This window comes from Periplaneta americana, chromosome 8 (assembly GCF_040183065.1).
Source record: "Periplaneta americana isolate PAMFEO1 chromosome 8, P.americana_PAMFEO1_priV1, whole genome shotgun sequence".
Lineage (NCBI taxonomy): Eukaryota > Metazoa > Arthropoda > Insecta > Blattodea > Blattidae > Periplaneta > Periplaneta americana.
Genome location: NC_091124.1, coordinates 51,930,067 through 51,947,859, shown reverse-complemented (window position 1 = coordinate 51,947,859; position 17,793 = coordinate 51,930,067). Strand labels below are relative to the sequence as shown.

General features: G+C 33.1%; 1 protein-coding gene across 1 annotated transcript in view; it reads right to left on the bottom strand.

The window, feature by feature from the left end:
* The window catches only part of twin (CCR4-NOT transcription complex subunit 6-like twin), a 694,792-nt gene that overhangs the window by 590,866 nt on the left and 86,133 nt on the right, over positions 1 to 17,793 (bottom strand). The window lies entirely within an intron of this gene.

Sequence of the window (17,793 nt, the reverse complement as noted above, 5' to 3'; positions counted from 1 at the left end):
TGAAAGGCGAAAATCAATTCAAAATTTCACTAACTCGATATCATATTTTTCAAATGAAAAAGCCGCCCTAAATAAGGGTTCATAGAACGGCCTACTAAACCATTCACAATAAATAATGATTAAAAACAATTATATATGTGACAAAAATAAAAAGGGAATAATAATTCGAAGGAAAAAAAAACATTATAAGATAAATAATAAGAAAACATAGGACATCATTTACAATAAACGTTTCCTGAATATAAATGATTACTAATTATAGCTAAGGATGATTTTAACACATGAGATCCTATAGCATCAATCGTTGCATCAGAAATTTTTAATTGTTTAAGTTGACTTAAAGTTTCTAGAGGGATCGTGCCACGGGCACCGAACATGAGCCCAAAAACTATCCAATGTGTGATGTGGTATTGTGCTCCAAGATGCTTATAACAAGGCTCATATTACATTAATTAATGACAATTTGATAACATAGGCCTATAGAATCGTATCTGTGAGGATCATGAATTTTGTAGTATTTAACGTCGTGCAAGAATTTGTGTGTTTTTTATAGTGTCTATTCAAAGAATTAATTTAGGCGTTTTTAAGGGTGCAAAATAAGTTTCAGTTTGAAGAAGTCATATTTATAAATGAAGACACATTTTCGTTCCGTCAATTAAAAAGTTATTTATCCTAAACTAATGATACGATAAAATTGAAACTTATTAAAATTACTATCAAAAGCATCGTCATAAACTTTACCAAAACGAAAGTTTATGTAAAATAGTATAGAAATTAATTTCTTAAATTATTTCTCCTTTAATAAATGCAAGAACAGTAAACTGTTAAGTAACACATTACAATTTACTTTTCAATCAAGAAAGAAATGTAAATCCCTCCGTATTTCAGAATTATTTTTATGGCGCGTTGGATATTTATATTCTTGAAGCCATGCGATGAATTCTAATAATGTTCAAACTCAGAAAGCCACTTTAGTTTTCTTATAAACTGTACACTCTACATTCATAAAAACAATTCAATGATATATCAAACGATACCAGTTTAAGAGTTTCTATTTCAAATGCAGAAATTTATCACTTGAAGTTGTTTACCTCAAACGCGATAGCAAACGTCAAGCCAACGGAGGTCACGTGGAAGGCGCTTTTCATCATTTCTTATCTTGAAATATTTCAAAATGGTTGAATTCTTTAAACTTGGAATGAAATACTACAGGTTGATAAAAGTACACAGAATTGCGACATATGAGAAAGTATGGGATACACTCAGCATCTGAACGTAAATTTTAAATTTCTCTAAGGTAACGCCCATACGTCGTATATGATAAAGTATAAGCAGCTTTCTCTCTCAGCATTCACTAGGACTCTCAAGGAAATCGGCATTCTTTGGACCGCAGAATTCTACCCAAGAGAGCAATTTTACAGCACTGAGCGAGCTATATACTACACACAAAGAACAATATTTTCAATTACAATACACAAAAGGAGTAAGTTATGTACTTTTTTACGCGCGGAGCGGTTTAACAACTTTCGTTTCGTTTCATTTCATTTCATTTTTAAACATAAAAGACTTTCTTGCATATTTCCAATATTTTTAAATATAACAATTTCAATGTTTGTATGCCCTTATGTTCGTAACACTATACAAGCTTTTGTTTAATTTACTTTCAAGGAAGGTATTTTTCGCCTTATTACGAAATAACTTTCAATAATCAATTCTCAATAATAAAACTATCTGCGTAATAGCAGCATTTTTTTTTTACTTTAAATACATTGTGTCCCAAAAGTTATGGTGGGGTTTCAGAGGACTAAATTTTTTGAATGAATAGAAGTAGAAGTGTAATACTGGTGCCAGATGAAAATAAAACTCTCAAAGTTTTTCGTCTGTAAGTTTGAGGCACTAAAGAAAACAAAAGACGGCAACAATCGAACAAATGCGATAATTTTCATTGTTACAATTAGAGAGAGAGAGAGAGAGAGAGAGAGAGAGAGAGAAATAAATCCTCCGGCCTTAATTAAGGATGACCATGAGGATCCGGAAATTAATAGTAAATAAAAATATAATTAATTAAGAATGAGTATTATTATAAAATAAAATGTAATAATTAAGAACCACTGATTATCAATTATAAAATAAAATGGATGTTCAAAGAAAAATATAATGTGTTTTGCAATCTCATTTCAGCTCTTTCTTCTATCTAAGAAGATGACAATTATATAACACACGTATCCATTTTATTCCTGATTTATATCAATTATTTATATAAATTTACAAAAATAGAGTGATTCAGTCAGGGCTAGACCGGCGTCAGTGGAAACTCGTATGCTAGTTACTGCGCTATCACAGTGATCAGACCTTTTGCTCGCGTACGTTTAGTGTTTAGTTACTCGTACGTAAACACGTTCATACAGTGAGGTTGCAGCTGTATACCATACATTTAGAGTGCAGTAGTGTGTCCATTATGAAATATAGTCTTAAACAACGAGTGTTTATTTACGACAACTTTGTGAAATAACAGTTGTAACAAACTTCCATCAGTCATTCCCTGATTCGCCAGTGCCTTCTAAAGCAATGATTTACAATTTAGTGAAGAAATTTCGTACAACTGATCAGTATTGGATAAGAAACGAACATGTGTGAAGCGTGTTCTCACTGAGGAGATGCTAGATGAAATTAGCCACCTACTAGAGAGAAGTCCTACGACATCATCCCGTCGTGTAGCTCAACAGGTAGGGATGTCATAGCTTTCAGTGATAAGAGGTACGAAACAAAATTAAAACCTTACAAAATTCGTGTAGTTCAGAGGTTAACGGAACCCGATTATCAGAGCAGACTTAGGTTTTGTGTGAGGTTCCAACAGTCAGTGTATGATGGACTACTTGACCATACCTTAATTTTTATAGTGATGAAGCATGGTTCCACCACATTGGTTAAAAGTAAAGTTTACGCGAATAACTCACATTCACGTGAAGAACTCAAAATAACCAGCACGAAATTCCAGCCATTTCGGAGAACGAACTGCGGCGAGTTGCTGGACATGTCTTCAGGAGATGTGCAGCCTGCCAGATATCACAAGGACGTCATTTCGAAAATGAATTGTGAATTCGGTAAGTACATCATTACGCAATACTAACCGCAAAAGCGCGGAGCCAATCCTCCGCATATGGTAGCGTCGTTACGTATGAATCAGCAGCCGTAAGCATGGTTTGGTTCACCCTGTGTAATGCGGTTATATATTATATTCATATGCGGACGATACTGCAATTCATTTTGGCGAAAAATCTTGGAAGGACATGTACGTATTAATGAAAATAATAGACTACAGGTTTGATTCAAATGCTCTTTCCTTAAACACATTCAAAACAATTGTTTTTTCTTCATTTATGTTCATTGGTATTATATCTTTTAAATTTTCCTTTAGCACCAAAATACATAATTTTGACTGTTCCTTTAAAAATTGCAAATTCTCTAGCTTATTTTTATCGAGTGCTGAGAAGTTGAGCAATATTTACGATGGAATAAAAATAGTATGTACTGTACTTGTGCAAAGACAACGGAATAAGATATATTTAGCAATTCCTCTTGATATTAATGATTACAATATTATAGTAATTATAATCAACTATAATAATTATTATAAAATTATTCACAATAAAATTAACTATGAAGAAGTTATATTCGATAAATTTCAGAACACGGATTCCTTCCTTTCCCTCTCACTTCAAAATTCCAACCTTGTGCACATAAAATAAATTATGCTTTTCGTAAGCATGATGATGCGCATTCGACAGACACAGACAAATCTGCCCTTTTTAGTATTTCTAAGATATAATTGCAGTGAGGGATACGTTTAATGAAATTTTCCCGTTATATTATACAGAAAGCTATGAATGTTACTATGGCCGAGATGACACTGAGCATGATATTATTATTATTATTATTATTATTATTATTATTATTATTATTATTATTATTATTAATGTGCACCACAGACCAGTTCGGGCCTCGGCCTCCTTAAGGATTTTCCTCCATGACTCCCTATTTCTCGCCTCCGTCCACCAACTCTTAATTCCAAGCCTTCTCAAATCTTTGATTATTCCATCCATCCAACGTAATTTGGGTCTCCCAACACTTCTTCTTCCTTCCGGTTTATATTCCATAACTCGCTTAATGTTTTCATTGTTATCCATTCTCCATACATGTCCGGCCCAACGTAATCTTGCGACTTTTATAACTGTAACAATGTCAGGATCCCCATAAAGTTGATACAACTCATGGTTGTATCTACTTCTCCATTCTCCCCTTTCGTTTATGGGTCCATATTATTATTATTATTATTATTATTATTATTATTATTATTATTATTATGAAGCAGAAGAAGAATGAAATGAACTTTACGTAATTCTGAAACAGGCGCAGAGGCAACAATTGACTAAATTATCCATCAAATCTCACAGTAATGAGCAAATCTCATGCAATAAAAACCAAGTTCCCATAACGTACTATTGTGTGGGCATCAACAAAAAATAAATGTTCGCGCCCGAGTAGAGAGTGAGAGTTGACTGGAAGATACTTCATACACTTTGACGGCATTAGGCACCTATTCATTGATTAACGTTCGGGCTAGCCATAATTGTCAAATTTCACAGAAGGAGCTGACGTTCGATCCCTGGTACGCCTGTCATGAGAAAAGCAGTTGTATGACAGACTTTCTACAAATACTTTGAATGTAATTGCCAATTTCACTTCTTCTCTAGTCGATTCTCGGCAGTTATCTCTAGACCTCGGATTTTTAGGCTCCTTTAGCGTAGACTGAAACATACATTCTTTAATGTACCTAGTTTTAAGCAATATCATCGCTCTAGAGTTTCTCGTGTTGCATATATTTAGGATTTTTTACATCAAATTGATGCAACCTATCCTATTCGAGCCTAAATCCAAGGTCTAGACTTATCTCCACGAAGAAACGTTAAAATACATAGGTGTCTACAACTAAAGGCTGGTTCACAATAAACCGGGAACGAGAACTAGAACGAGAATTGGAAACGGAGGACGTGAAAGAGAAGATTTTTGATTCAGAATAAACCAAAAACGGAAATGGCTATGCATATCGATATGTATGACAATAACGATATGTAAAGTCGATATTACTGTACGTAATCTTATGTTATATTTGTATAATTGACCAATGACGTTCTCACATGAGAACAAACCAGCCAACATAAACACAGGTTAACCAACTTCAGAATTCATGACACATCTGGTCACATATTCACGTTAGCATAGGTATATTGAAAGTGATTCTACTGAATTTTCGAGTTAGTTGGAAACTATGCATGAAGAAGAAATTGTCATGGCCTCCGTGCTACAAAATACACGACGATCAAATAGCTTTATCATGGCAACAGAATGAATCTAGTAGGCTGTGATGGAAACGAGAACGGCAAAGTTGAAACTTGGGCAACCTCACGTTACCGTTCCCGGGCTCCGACAAGCTTCTCGTTAATTGTGAATACTTACATTTAAATATATACATTTCAACCATTTTTCCGTTCTCGTTCTGGTTCTCGTTCTCGTTTCCGGTTTATTCTGAACCAGCCTTAACTATTAACTTACTTTACAATTCTCTGCTGTGGCTCAAGCTGTACTAATCCAGCGCGCCCGATTTCTATTCCAGATAGAGAATTTCGGAGTAATCTTCGTTTGAAAGGGACTGGGCATGCGATTTGTGTTTGTTCTATGTTATCTCATTCGACGACCTTACACCATATTCACAACATGACGAGGGAGACGTAATGGGCCAAAGAACCGGTAGATAATGAAGTTATTTTACGCTAATGCACTATTTAACATTATAAAGATTATACATATTTATCATTTACTTCCTCAGCGAGTCTTAGCGCGTGTATTGCAGCCTTACAAGGTAACCTTTTATAACATCAGGTAAAAACCTCCACTCAAAGGTAAACACTATTAAAAAAAGGTGACCTAGAAAAATATGGCTGCCATTACAAACTCAAAGTCGCAAAAAATTGGTTTGAAATATAGTGTAAAAAGTACAGTTGTATGTTAGTATGTATTCGTGTAACCTTCTTACTCGTTAATGAAGGTAATCAGATGATTCACATTATACAGTACATTAGAGGCAGATTGGTAACACATGAGTCACAATTTAACTGGATCAATGTCTGCTATGAACTGAGATACAGGCTACTATCTTTCAATAGTAATCCAGCATGATAAAGAAGGTCGATGACGATGTTTATTGCTGGTGAAAGTAAATAATCAGGGAAAGCAGTATTTTCAAAAGGCCCGAGAAAAGAGCTACAGAAATGCCGAGTTCGCAAGCAGATTTTTATGCTTTCGCCTCTACAATTCGTACAGGCAGATAAATTGTATTTGAGCTTTACTTTACAGTACCTATGTACGAATTTCCAAAGAGCGTTGCGAGACTGTTATTATTATTGTTACTACTGCATATTATCATTATTATTATGGCTTGGATTTTGATGAAATTGCATTTTTTTTCTATTAAGCCAGAAACATAGCTGCTTTAGTATTTATATGTTATGTGATAAGCTGAGTGTTTTAAGGCACATTTGTTAGGCCATTTTTTGCATTTTTTTGCCTGTTTCAACTCATAAAAGCATTTTTATTTATTCGGTCATTTTTGAGGCATTTTCATATAATTTTGGCCATAAATCCCCATTATTAATGCAAAATAATGTTTATTTCCTTTGACATATTTTGTCTATTAATACCCATTATTTTGTATACTATTTTAATCGTTTTTCTACACAAATATTGCCATTTTAACGTAGTACACCCATGCAATGGATCAGTCCAGCCACCCCTTCAATATAGACTCCTCTGTACCTGTTAGTTCCGGATAAGAGTGGCCTTGTGATGGACTACATGGAAACTACTTAAGGTAAAATAATTAATTAAAATGGACTACTTAGAAAAAATTGTGTAAAATTAAATAAACTTAAATGTTAGTACTATAATTTAATTTAATTACTAGGCTAAATATTAAGTAGTACAAAACCTCTTTTCCTACTAATAATCTTAGCAAGATCAATTTTTAGGGCATTTTAAGGGCATTTTTTTTTTAATTTTTAGGTCATAAATGCATTGTTTTTAGGACATTTTTTCATGATTTATAGGTCATCAGAATCCTAGCCCTAATTATTATTATTATTATTTTATGTAAACTTATCTCATTGACATAAACGACGCTATCAGAATTTTCTCTGTAATGCTGTTTATATGCACCGACTTGGATTACAGACTGTCGGTGGTGTACAGAATAAACCGTAAGTAATGTCATTAATTTCAGGGGGTTATCCTGTCAGGTATTTCAAACAAAAAAGTTGAATACAATTTTGCTCGTTTTTGCTTCCTTTCTGAGATAAAAACTGTTTTATATGAAACATTTCATAGCATGTTTTGGGAAAACCACTGATTTAATTCCCAATATGCTCTGTCAGTTTATTATGGTAATAAATTATTGAAATAATTTTAGTTTTGTCGTTTAAATACGCAGACATTTGATCCAAACAAATTTAACATATTAAAATTCCTTTTCAGAACGAAAAGTTGTGATCGGATCAAATTTCTGCATATTTGAAGGACGAAACTAAAATTCTTTCAATCATTAATTATCACAATACACTGCTCTCTTAAGGTGTTAGGTACAGCTTACAGCAGTAAAATTTTTGGAAATATTTAACATTTTTTTCCTCCATTATTGTATCTTGCACAGTAATGAAAATTAGTATGTGTAAAACACTGTCCTTTTGCTATATGAAAAAAAAATTACGATTTAAAAAGAATTATTTATATATAATTATATATATATATATATATTTTTTTTTTTCAAAATTCATAATGGTGGTAGTTCAGTGTGCATGATGAAGCGTTTCCCTCATAACTCACAAACTTGTTAACTTCTTCATGTTCTCTCTCTTTTATTATATTGCCAAAACACGTGTTTACAATTCCTTCATAAATAATAATTTTTTTATTTTGTGTTAGAAGAAAATATTGATATATGACCATTTTTTCAATAAATTTATTTTTTATCAGACAATCTAACAAAGGTAGAGAAGTGATCTTGCATCATATTGTAGATATGCATAAATACACACAAAAAATTTCATCACAGAATGTTGCATAGTTTTTTAGTTCTGTGGGAAACGCTTCATCATTGCACAGTGAACTGAATTTTGGGGGGGGGGGGGGAAATGTAAATAATTTTTTTTTATCGTAAAAATGTTTTTTTTTTTTTCATATAGCAGAAGGACAATGTTTTAAACATAATAATATTCATTATTGTACAAGATGCAGTAATGGAGGAACAAATTTTTGAATATTTCAAAATGTTACTGCTGTAAGCTGTACCTAACCAATTAAATTGACTGAGCATATTGGAAATTAAATCAATGGCTTTCCCAAATACGCTATGAAATGTTTCATATAAAACAATTTTTATCTCGAAAAGGAAGCAAAAACAAACAAAACTGTATTAAATATTTTTGTTTGAAATACCTGAAAGAATAACCCCCTGAAATTAATGACATTACTTACGGTTCACCCTGTATACCACTGTGTACAGACTTACCCTAAAATTCACACACCTATATCAGTGGTTCCTAACCTGGAGGTTCGTGGAACAAAGGTATTTTCAAACGGTATTTTAACTAAGCTTAAGTTTATCATGTTCTCTGATTTTTATCAGCTTGCTGGAATTTTATGACAGACATTTGTGACACAGAATTTAACAGGAATGAGTTCGCCAGAGGGACTTCTCTTGGCTTGAAAGTTTTGCGCACGTATCCGATATATATATTTTTTAAATTCTAATCTATAGGTTCAAACGTTAACTCTACCCATTTTTCATGGTAAGACTGAAACAATGATAAAGATATTAAGGGGAGGCAGAGGTGAATATTTCAAAATCCACAAAATTTATCCGATTTGCTTGAAACCGATCGTGGATACTAAGTATGTTATTAGTAATGGACATACTAAGTTTCAACTTACTAAATACAATAGTTCTGTAAATATTAATAATTTTATAAAACTGTATATCGTTTGATATAAAATGCTCCATGCACCACATTATAAGAAATTTTCAATATTTCTTTTTATTTATATGTTCACAGAAGATATATAAATAATGATAAGTATTAGTTTATTATGGGAATAATATAGTAATACAGTTATCTTGGTTTTAATTTCATACTTTTAAGGGCACAAAATCAAAAACTAACATCGGAATATCAAAATAAAGATAATAAAAGTGGAAAAAACCAAATTTTCATTTTTTTCTTCAGTTTTGTTCGAAAATTTCACCTCTGCCTCCCCTTAAACTTGTGGTCTCGCTGAGTTATCAATCGAGCATTCTATTCATTTTCCATTCTCAGTGACTTTCTAGCAACACATGATGAATACTCATCCGATCTTTAGAAGTACGAGTATAAAAAAACATCGTGATTGAATGGCATTAAAATTAAGGGAACTTTATGTTTTCTGCAATGGAAAAACACCTGTATGAGAAATCACTTCTAGGTGACAATAGTTTACCTGTCAAAAAAGAAGAGAGGCTGTTGGGATTACCCTGATTCGAGCTTAAAAATAGTGCTTCTATTGTTTCTGTTCCAGTCTTGATTGCATGTACCACTCATAATACACCGATGACTCCAGAATTGCATTGTCATTTGCATCAGCATACTTGTGTGAGAATGCATTTTCTGCTCTGGTCTTCTTGAAGAACAAAATATATAGAAGTAAACTTAATATTGAGAAAGACAACTTAAAAGCATCTACAATTGATATATTACGATGTACTGAAGTACATATGATATTTCAGTGCAGAATTTCTGCGTCATCATGTGATGATGGAAGAGTGGAACAGAGAAAAATTCTCTCCGGCACCGGGATTTGAACCCGGTTTTCAGCTCTATGTGCTGATGCTCTATCCACTAAGCTACACCGGATTCCTATCCCGATGTAGGATCGAATCCTCTCAGATTAAGTTCCAACTCTTGGGTTCCCTCTAGTGACCTACCCTCATGCACCGTGTCATCTGTACTTCGGTACATCGTAATATATGCGAAGAAATAATCACTTTGTTATTTCAGACGGCGCTTATTCCGCCGGATCCCGGCCACTTAGTCACTCAGAACAAGTGCACCTCTGCACATGTGTGGACATTGTGCCAACTGTCTACATCTATGAAGCAGTGCATGAGGAAAGGCCACTAGAGGGAACCCAAGAGGTGGAACTTAAACTGAGAGGATTCGATCCGACATCGGGATAGGAATCCGGTGTGGCTTAGTGGATATAGAGTCAGCACGTAGAGCTGAAAACCCGGGTTCAAATCCCGGTGCCAGAGAGAGTTTTTCTCTGTTCCACTCTTCCATCATCATCTACAATTGAGCCAAATTTCGCAGATTAACATCAACCATCCCACTGATAATCTTATTGCATGTCTAAAAATCGTTTTAATATCCCACATCACAGACATCAACTATTCAATTGATAACGTACTTTTAAGAAGAAGAAGAAGAAGAAGAAGAAGAAGAAGAAGAAGAAGAAGAAGAAGAAGAAGAAAAAACAGGTTTCACTTTTCACAGCAGAGAGATGATATAACGTAATAAGTAAAATAAATTTGTATCTATTTTCAGATTATATTCAAGGGTTAAAACTGAAATTTAATATCGTTGTCAATTTATTAACGATGTTTAGGCCTAATTATCTGCACTATGCAAATGTAATGAGCAGAACATGATTACCAGAATAAATTACACAAGAAAATTGGACGTCCGCCAAAATAGAATCTGAGCTTCAAGGGATAACATTCAAGAGGCTGGGAACCACAGACATGTATGTAGTAAGAGTACGCTACCCTCCTGAATCCTAAGAGTACGCTACCCTCCTGAATCCTGACACATTTGTTATTTTATTTTTGAAGTTCAATATAATTCTACACTTCAAAAAAACGTCACTGAAATAAGGAAAAATGCTGAAAAAATTCTGCAGGTCACAGTTAGGGCAAGTATATTATACTATATTTCAGGTCTCTGCACATACATCTTATATAATAATCATGTATGAAATATGATATACTATACTATACTCTCAGGACTCCTATACAGAGTGAAAGGTGACCTATGACTTTTCTTCTAAGGCGTGACCATGTAATGAATGAAACAAAGAAGTTAGTATCATTTTGTTCTTTGTGAAGCGGATTTTGAACAATTTCAGGTTGTTACGTAGTTCAGTAAAGTTCGTAAAACTTTTAACCGAATTTACGGCGTATTTTCACGGTTGCATTATGGCAAATGTAAAATAACTCGTTCTCAGCACGTTAAAACGTATTTTATTTACACAAGCTTCAATCTTTTCATTTTAAGAATAAAAAATTTCGCCATTTTGTACATAAATCAATTAAGAAGTGCTGGAGTAGCGGATGTCAGTAGCTTGAACATCAGTGATTTGAAGGGGCCTGATTTCTTGGTAACATCGATAAACGGGAAACCATTCCAAATGACATTTTAGCGGTATTCTGTCTTTAGACACTTGGGCTACATAACACAGGGAAATATCACGAAATGTGTTGCTTTGTGCGAAATACGTCGGTTGCCGCGAAATAAGAACCCTCAATCAAGAAAATTATGAAATAAATTATATCCTAAAAAAAACGTGATTTAGTGCGGTTTGGACTTTATTTCTCTTTTTTGCCATCTCCCTAAATGCTTTGTTTAAAACTTCCACTCAAAAATGCTTGTATGTCGCGGGCTGTTATAGTACTTAATTTTTCTGCTGCTTGGTAGCATTCGTATCTCTTGGCCTTCTCTGTGTTTGATGACATTTTACAACCTGCATACACCAAAATATGATAACGTAGAGACCATGCTAGGTATGTGCTTTATATTTGAATGCTGAAAACGTTATATTTGTATTTATTGTGTGTGTAAAATTTTAACCAAGTAGGCATCATAAATAAAATTTTGTAAGGAGACATATACACTCAAATGGCTACTTCTTTCACCAAATACGCACCGAAATAGAAGCGTGCATAGCAGCAATGAAATCGTAAGTTTTATTTCGCCAAAAAATCAGGTCCCTAGTGATGTGACATCTGACAACAAACTGTGTGTCTTATAGCAATGTGAAAATATAACGCGATAAATGTAATAAGATGTACTCAAATTGTAACAAATATTCTGCGACTTCTCAAAATTCGTTTCACAAAGAATAAAATAATGTTAATAACTTTTATTTCTGCCTTCGCACAGACTCAAGGGAAAGTCAAAGATGTGTATACAAATAGCTCACTTAAAATTTACAGCAAGTAAAATTAAAATCCTCAAGAGAGAGTGAACTATACTTGTTTTGTGTACTCGTAAAGTGAATGGAAGCGTACGTTTCTGTTTCGTATAAATGAGCAAAACTCAGAGGAAAAACAAGGCAACGCAAGTAAAATTCTGCAGCAGGCTGCGCGGATGAAGTTTTGCAACTTTCTCTTCCAAATCTTCATAGGAGCTTTCAGAGCGTTCTTTTACTGGCCAAAGTAAAACTTTACTCATTTTTTAGCACAGACAATCTCGCAACTAAAATGAAAAGTAGTTATATAAATAATATTTCGAGTGCTAATATTTCAGAACCACAGGAATTAGTATACTAATTACAATATTCCAGCTAAGGCCATTTCTATAAATAATTAATCTGAGACAAGACAATGAAATTAACCTTTACTTACGCTGAACTTTGAATACTAACCCAAAATCATTTCGTCTTGATTTAACATCAAATCTAATCGATAATTTTTCTCAGTAAATGGGCGAACTTAATTTAGCAAAAGCTAAATAATTATTTATTAAAAAATAAATAGAGAAAAGCCTGTATTAATACTTCACATATAATTTTGCGAATAATTTTGCAGTATGCTCTGAAAATAAAAGTACTGGACAAAGAGGTTTTGAGATGGGAAATCTGTTTATCTGAAATACTCTCTCTCCTATTTATTTGAGAGGAAAATGTTATAAATATACTTTTTTTAAGAATTAAAGAGTGAATTGAAATACAAAAACAACACATTTATATTTTATTTGGTGTTTATTTAGAGAAAGATAATGTTACTACTTTTATTTATTTCTATATCAATAATTCTGTTTCATTGATGTGGGCGATGATTCATAAGAATGTTACAACTTTTATAACAAATGAGAGCCTTGAGGTACATAATATGGTCAAACTATTATTATTATTATTAGGCGTAATGTTATTCAATGTTTTTATTTTGCTGATTTTAAGTAACACTGTGTTATTTCTACCACGGCTCTATTTAACAGTATGAAACTGGAAGTTAAATACGAAAGAAACAAAAAAAAAATTGACTGTAAAAGAAACAAATATAAAATGTTGAGTAGAGCAAATGAAGTTGTATTTTAGAATTTTGTTTAATTTCTCTGAATTTAATGAGAAAATGAAATAGTTGTTAGTTTTTTTTATGTATTTATAGTCTCTTAATATTTTCCCTGTGAAACATACAGGAGATATAGTATTTACAAATAAATTATATCCCATATCAAATCCCTATGATCACTATTTTGATTTCCACAGCGTTGTGTTGTAGCACAGTCTAGTATATATGTAGTCACGAAGCTTGAGTTTATGAGGGTGCTAGGAACAATAGACTGTGCAGGTACTATTTCGCATTGTCTGTAATGAGGCGATAGTAGCGATCCTAGTGGTTAGCAACTATCTATGGATGCATATTTACTACGTATTGAGCTTCGTGACTGTGTATACTAAGACTCTGGTTGTAGGTTAAGTTATTTAGAGATTCCGCATATCTTAGTGTTTTCATAACACAACTTCAAACGTTTCCATTTCTTGGAACTGAATTCGTGCAATTATACTCAGCAATTATTTATATCTAACCCTTTCTTACTTTTTTTACTAAAGATTATTATTTTTTTGGTCCTGTTATGGTAACAATTAATATTAATAATCTTTAGTAAATTCTCCTAGCAACACTGTATGTTTCTGTACAGATTACTGTGCACATTACTGTGGAATCCCGGCCACCAAGTCACTCAATTGAGTGCGCTCCTTGTATAATGCCAGTTGACTTAATAAAATGTCAACATTCATGCCCAACTTGGAGTCAGGCCACAAAGGGAAAAATACTGGAGGAGGGGAGTTCGATCCGGTGCTGTGGATTGGACTTCGGCATAGCTCAATGGTGAGAGTGCTTGGTACGCAGAACCAAGGACCCGGGTTTGATCTCCGGCGCCGGAGCGAATTTTTCTCCTCTAATATTAATAATCCATATTTTGTTTGACAGAAACAAAATGTTTCTTTATTCTGTAGAATTGATTTACGTTTCAGAACAATTTCAGTTACGGTCTCCCCCCCCCCGCCCCCTTTCATTTTTTTTTTTAATTTGTAGCACGCATCTTCATATCTTGCGCTGCAGTCACATGTATTTTTGTGATCTTAGACCACCACTGAACAGACTTCACATAATCTATGACCATGTTATACAACATTATAAATAGATATAGAACTCTGTTCATTTCCTGATCTCCCATTAAAAGTGAAATCCAGTTAGCGATTTTATGCAACCGGACCGTTAAGTTCAGATATGGAAACTACAGGCATCATTATGTCAACAAAAGAAAACAAGTTACATATATAGAAGAAAACATTATGTATTTCATTAAGGACAATGAAGTACAGTCAAAAGGCTAAGTGCCTAAAAATCACTCAGTACAAAGACGAACTCTTAACTAACAGAGATGTACAATGGAAATGAATTCTCTCTAAAAAAAAAATAATAATAATGTACTTTGTGTTCTGAAAGTAGTCGACTACATCTCACGCAATGCTCTTTTTAAAGTCCCTTTCCATCTACTTAACATTCAATGCAAGTAGCATACAGAAGCTGCCTTCTATTCCAAGTTACTTTCATTATTCTTCCCATTAGTTGAAGGAAATTCGCTTACAAAGAACTACTACGATTTGAATCCATGCAACATGGCTTACAGCTCGTGTAACGAACAATACTAAAATGGGCGAACTATGGCTTCAGTTCTACTCCTCCAATGCAATAAACCAATATCCTTGTCAAAATTCAAATAACAGTATCAAGGTAAATATATTCAGTTATATTTAGTAGTTTAATAAGTTAAAAATGCTTTATTCTATAATAATTGCATACAACGCGGTGCAACAAAAATTCCAAATTAAATTTTGGGCAATACATCTATGAATTACAGTTGTTATATTTAATATATCTGATATACAAGTAATAATATAAGACATACGGCTGACGTGAAATGTAGTCGACCACTTTTTAAAACACAAAATGTATAATTCATGAAACATCACAGTAATGCTAAGTGGTGCAATAATTAAAACAAATAAATCGTAATGAAAGATGTTTACTTAATTAGAAGACCTGAATGAATGCGTATGTTTTACTGGCTATACATTGTAAATGAAAAAAAAAAAAAAAACAGGATTATGAAGCCAATCCCGGCAACCACACACAAAACTGACATGAAGACAAGATATCAAAACAATATTATAGCAGTTGTTATATATTCAGAGAGAAATGGTTTGATCGATACAAAATGTCCATAACCTGTCGTGAATCCCAGCAGTGTTGTAGACTACAATGTCCATTGCCGAAATACTTCCCATAAACTCGTTTGTCCATGAAATAAAACTAACACAAGAAATGAAGCATTCGTTTCGTGAATGTAATGTAATTAGTTGTGACAGCAGTGAATATTAGCAACTAGTAGTAGTAGTAGTAGTAGTAGTAGTAGTAGTAGTAGTAGTAGTAGTAGTAGTAGTAGCAGTAGTAGCAGCGGTAGTAGTAGTTTGTAGTTGTTTAATCAACTGTTCGAAGACAGGTCTGGACTTCACAAGTGACACCAACAAGGCATCACTCATGACATTAGTAGTAAACAATAATAAATTAGTAGTAATATTAAGTCAAGTAGTAGATGCAGTAGTTGTATAACAGTATTTGTAACATTGACGTTATAAGCAACTATTATAGTAAAAGTACGTGTAGTGGTAGTTATAAAGTAGTAGCAGTAATAATTCAAATAGCAGCAGTGGTAGTTAAAAAGTACCAGTAGTAGGAGTACAGTAAATATATTTTTGACATATGGACAATTACAGCAATTCTGTTTGTGTGGTAGTTTACAGTAGTATTCGCAGTATTGACAGTACGAGTAATAGTACTAATAGTGCGTGTAGTGGTAGATGTAAAGCAACTGCAGCAGCAGTAGTAGTAGTAGTAGTAGTAGTAGTAGTAGTAGTAGTAGTAGTAGTAGTAGTAGTAGTAGTAGTAGTAGTAATAGTAGTAATAGTAGTAGTAGTAGTAGTAGTAGTATTTGTAATATTTACAGTATGAATAATTTTGTGTCGTAGTTTATAGAAGTAATGTCAATATATTTTGTAATATTGACAGCAAGAATAATTACAATAATATACTATTGAAAATATCAGCAATTACAGTAAGTGCTTGTAGTGGTAGTTGTAAAGTATCAGTAGTAGTAACAGCAGTAACAGTATTTGTGCTATTGACAGTACAAATAATTAGAGCAATTGTAATTGTATGGTAGTTTACAGTAGTAATAGTAGTAGTAGTAGTAGTAGTATTTGTATTGACAATATAATTACAGTAATGTTTGTATAGCAGTTTAAAGTAGTTGTAGTAGTAGTAGTAGTAGTAGTAGTAGTAGTAGTAGTAGTAGAAACAGTATTTTACTGACAGTATAATTACATTAATATTTATGTAGAAGTTTAAAGTAGTTATAGTAGTAGTAACTTAGTGGTAACAGTATTTGTACTATTGACAGTAGCAGTAATTACAATAACAGCGCGTGTGATGGTAGTTGCGAAGTAGCTGTAGTAGTAGTAGTAGTAGTAGTAGTAGTATTGACAGTATGGACAACTGTTTGCGTAGCAGCTTGTATTAGTAGTAGTAGTAGTAGTAGTAGTAGTAGTTGTAGTAACAGTATTTGTACTATGTATAAGCCATTAAAGTAACAGCAAATGCAGTGGTAGTTGTAAAACATCAGTAACAATAGTAACAGTATGCGTAACACAATATAAGACAAAGTAATATTGTCAGTATGCACAATATTATGTATGTGACAGTTTACAGTAGTAGTAACAGCATTCGTAGTATTGACAATATGAATAATAGTACAGTAATAGGTTAGTGATAGTTTGCAGTAGTAGTATTTGTACTATTGACAGTATCAGCAATTACAGTAACAGTGCTTGTGGTGGTAGTTGTAAATTAACTGCAGCGGTAATTGTAAAGTATCAATAACAGTAGTAACAGTATGCGTAATATTGTCAGTATGAACAATATTATGTTTGTGTGACAGTTTACAGTAGTAGTAACAGCATTCGTAGTATTGATAATATGAATAACAGTATAGCAATAGTTAGTGGTAGTTTACAGTAGTAATAGTAGTAGTAGTAGTAGTATTTGTAATATTGACAGTATCAGCAATTACAGTAACAGTGCTTGTAGTGGTAGTGGTAGTGGTAGTTGTAAATTAGCTGCAGTGGTAATTGTAAAGTATCAATAACAGAAGTAACAGTATGCGTAATATTGTCAGTGTTAATAATATTATGTTTGTGTCATAGTTTACAGTAGCAGTCACAGCATTTGCAGCATTGAGAATATGAATAATATTACAGTAAGAGGACAGTGGTAGTTTACAATAGTAATAGTAGTATTTTCACTAT